The 4,444-nt window shown below is 38.2% G+C and overlaps 1 pseudogene; it reads left to right on the top strand.

Moving 5' to 3' along the window:
• Positions 1–2,421: 2,421 nt before the first annotated feature.
• Positions 2,422–3,001, top strand: LOC133767643 (large ribosomal subunit protein uL13-like; annotated as a pseudogene).
• Positions 3,002–4,444: the final 1,443 nt, after the last annotated feature.

Raw genomic sequence — 4,444 nt, 5'->3', positions numbered from 1 at the left:
CCAGTCCCCAAAAGACAAATACAGTATGTTCTCCATGGTCTGTGGTAAGTAACTAACAGAGTACCTAAAAGATAATCTCCAGAAGTGAAACTGACACTTTGAGATGCAATGATTTTGAACAGCCTTTGTCTCAGCTATTGAGGAATAGTGTGATTTTTTTTCTTTTTCATAGTATTTCTTGAACTCTTTACTTAGTATAGGGTTAACTTTATGAGTATAAAATAGATCTTTGTAAAAAAAAATAAGAATATGAATATGAGAAGGAGGAGGAAAAAGGGTGGGAGTGAAGACAGGAGGGAGGGTGGGGTGGGAAGAATCACTATGTTCCTAAATTTGTGTATATGAAATGCAAGAAGTTTGTATACCTTAAATAAAAGGTTTCTAGTTAAAAGAAATTTAGGGCTATATATTGGTAAAAACAAAGGAAAAAAATACTATGGGAGCTAGTAAAAGTGCTATTATTATTGAATATGATCATTCCCTTTTAGCATTATGAAGCAAATACATATACAGTAGACCCTGGTAGCTATATAATGTTAGTTCCAGGAGCCTATGTGAACATCAGAATCCACAGAGGCTCAAGTCCCTTATGTAAAATCCCACAGAATTTGCATATAATCCATTAAATCCTCCCATAGACCTTATTTTCTTTTTAACTAAAATGTTTTTAAAATGTATTTTATTGAGACAGAGAGCATACACTCCCATCTACATATGTAGCACCCAAATACTGCAACAGGCAGGGCTACACCAGGACAAAGTAAGGGGCCAGGAACTCAGTCCGTATCCCCCATGTGGGTGGCAAGGACCTGATTACTTCAACCATCATTGTGCTTTAGCAAGAATTTAGAATTGGAAACCAGAGCCAGGACTCTAATCTAGGTACTCTGATAGGTGATGCAAGTGTGCTAAATGGCATTTTCTCCTCTGATATACTTAAATCATCTCTGGTTTGCTTATGGTAAGTAATATAATGTAAATGCTACATAAATAGTTACTATACTGTGTTGTTTAGGGCATAGCAGGAAAAATGAGGTCCATACATGCTTGGTACAACAGCATTTTTAAAATACATATAACATTTTTTATATGGGAGTTGAATCCAACAATGCAAAATAAGTAGACATGGAGAGCAAATTTCAGTTTCTTTTCTTCACTCTCTCTCCTTCATTCCTTTCTTTCCTTCTCACCCTCAATTTAATATTAAGAATTCAGTTCATACCATAATTTAAAGGAACAAAAAAATATATACCCCACCTTTATCTTCAGAGCCATCATAACCCTGTTAGGGCAGGTATGTGAGTGCAAAATTTTAATTTGCTAAGCCACAAATAAACACTGAGGGGCAGGTGGAGGAGTGTGGTGGAATGAGAAGGCCATGCCAAGATGGCCACTGGCAACAAAAACTGCCTGGCAACAGGCTGTGATTGGATGGCTTCAGAAACCACATGACAATGGAGCCTGCCTGGCAACAGGCTGTGATTGGATGGCTTCAGAAACTAACCAATCACAGACTGCCCCTTGACTGGATTGGCTGCCTTGGCTATTTAAGCTGCTGTACCAACTGAAATAAATGAGTCTACAGGCTGCTCGCCTCTGGCCTGCTTTCACCTGGCTCCCAGGGTCTGTGTGGTGACTCCACGCCTCTTGCCCCCACCACGCACCTCCTTTCAGAACGAATCCACAGCAACAGAGGAAGATGGGCTCAGCAAGCCCTTGGGAGGAGGTGATATCCCAGCATGATTTTGAAAGGTAATATAGGGATTATCTTGGAAGGAAGAGAATATTTTATTCCATTATTTTATCTTTTCCAAAAGCTAAGTACCACTTTAATGATCAGAAAATTGTACTAAAATATTTTTTAAAATAAAATATCCACTGGTCATCTTTCCTATTTCATATTTTCTTTCTCTTGTGAGCAAAGAGGTAAGACTGAGTAAGATGACTGCTGTGAGATTAGGGCACAGAAATCTTTTGCATCATGAACAAATGTGTTCACTATCTGATTTCAAGAAAGAGAGAGAGAGAGGGAGAGAGAAAGGGGAAAGGGAAAGAGAGAGAGAGAAAGCAAGGAGGGAGGGAGAGAAGCAGGAAGATGAACCCACTTGGTACTTCATTTGAATGAGCAATAATTTCTCTTGTGTTTATCACTGAGGTTTGGAGGTATAGCTATTACAATAACCTGTATTATTACTAATACATGGATCAAATGAGAAGCATCTCAAAACATAGAAATTTATTCCAAGCTAGAAAAATTACATGGAAATGCTGACCAAATGCTGTACTTATTAATTAAATGATGAAACTGCTGTTCTCACTAATCTGACATCAATGCCTTCACCTAAAAAATAGCAATGATCCCACTCAGATCAGCCCCACAAACATCTCATAATAACAACCTTGGTTCCCAGGCGGCTGTCGATGGCAGAGCAGCAGGTCCTGATGCTGGATGACTGAGGTCATCTCTTGAACAACCTGGTGGCCATCATGGCCAAACAGGTGCTGCTGAGCTGGAGGGTAGTGGTCATGTGCTGCAAGCGCATCAACGTTTCTGGCAATTTCTACAGAAATACGTTGAACTACCTGGACTTCCTTCACAAGCAGATGACCACTTTTGGTCTCCCAGCCCCATATCTTGGCAAAATGTGCAAGGTATGTTGCTCCCTAAGGCCAACCAGGGCCAGGCTTCCCTGGAAGGTGTTTAGTGGGATCTCACTGCCCTATGACAAGGAAAAGCAGATAGTAGTTCCTGCAGCCCTCAAGGTTGTTTATCTGAAGCCTTTGAGAAAGTTTACCTACCTTGGGCTCCTGGCTTATGAAACTAGCTGGAAGTACCAGGCAGTGACAGCTACACTGGAAGAAAAGAAAAAGAAAAAGGCCAAGACCCATTACTGGAAGAAAAAAATAGCTCATGAGGCCACAGAAACAGACCAAAAAGAACTTGGAGAAGAAAATCAACAAACTCACATGGGTCCTCAAGACCCATGGACTCCTGGTCTAAGCCTAATAAAGACTTTATTCCTCAAAGGAAAAAAAAACTTTGGATTTTTGCTGAGCCACCTAATATGTAACACCCAGATAATATTAGCACAGCAGCCCCAAATGATTTCTACTATTTCTTAAGTAGGATAAAGAATATGGAGAATATTAAGACACACCCATGGAATGGGCAAGGATTTTCTATACTGGATTCCAAAAGCGCAGGAAATAAAAGCAAAACTATGCAAAAGGGATTTCATAAAACTCAAGAGCTTTTGCATAACAAAGGAAACAATCAACAAACTGAAGGGACAACCTACAGGAAAACAGAAATTGTTGCAATCTATACATCTGAGGAGTTAATATCCAGAATATATAAGGAACTGAAACCACTCAATAACAAATAAAGAATCCAGTTTAAAAAATAAGCAGTAGATCTAAACAGACATTTCTCAAATGAAGACATACAAATAGCCAAAAGGAACATGAAAAGATGTTCAATATCACTAATCATCAAGGAAATGCAAATCAAAAGCATAATAAGACACTCTAGTAACATCGGCTATTAGTGAAAAGACAAAAGATAGTAAGAGTTGGAAAGGATGTGAAACAAAGGGAACCCTTGCATGCTGTTAGTGAGAACAAAAATTAGTGCAGCCATTGTGGAAAACAGTATGGAGTTTCCTCAAAAAACTAAAAATAGATCTATATGATCCAGCAATCTTGCTCTTGGATATACAACCAAGGGAAATGAAATCCATCTGTTGAAGAAACATCTGCACTCCCATGTTTATTGTAGCACTATGCACAGTAGGCAAGAAATGGAAACAATTTAAGTATCTATCCACCAATGAATGTATAAAGATGTGTACATATACACAATGGGATATTGTGTGCATGTATTGGCCATTAGAAGAATGAAATCTTGTCATTTGCAACAACATAGATGGAACTGGAGATTATTCTGTTAAGTGAAATAAGGCAAGCACAAAAAGACAAATATCACATAACCCTGTTCATATATCCAGTCTGAAAATTAGGTGCTCTCATGAAAGTCAAAAATGTAATGGTGGTTACCAGAGACAGGGGCTTGTGGGAAAGGAGCATTAGGGAAAAGTTGGTTGATGGGTACGATATTATAGCTAGATAGGAGTAAGAAGTTGTGGGGTTCCATTTTTCAGTAGAATGACTATAGATAATATACTGAATATTTCTCTAGAAAAAAATCTAGAAGATAGGATTTTGGATGCTTTCATTATGGAGAAATGCTAAGTGCTTAAAAGGATAAATATATTTATTCTTACTACATGATACACAATGTGAACATTTAACAAAACATCACAAATATGCACAACTTTCATATGTCTATTGAAAACTAATGTTAAGATACAACAAGCATTCTGTTTTAAATTTCAAGGAGTCCTCAAAGTCCTCTGTTTTGCCCCCATTAAACAGTAAGTAGCTT

The sequence above is a fragment of the Lepus europaeus genome, chromosome 1 (genome assembly GCF_033115175.1).
Source record: "Lepus europaeus isolate LE1 chromosome 1, mLepTim1.pri, whole genome shotgun sequence".
NCBI classification, from domain to species: domain Eukaryota; kingdom Metazoa; phylum Chordata; class Mammalia; order Lagomorpha; family Leporidae; genus Lepus; species Lepus europaeus.
Note: the sequence above shows the minus strand (reverse complement) of the source record. Positions and strands in the feature narration are given on the sequence as shown.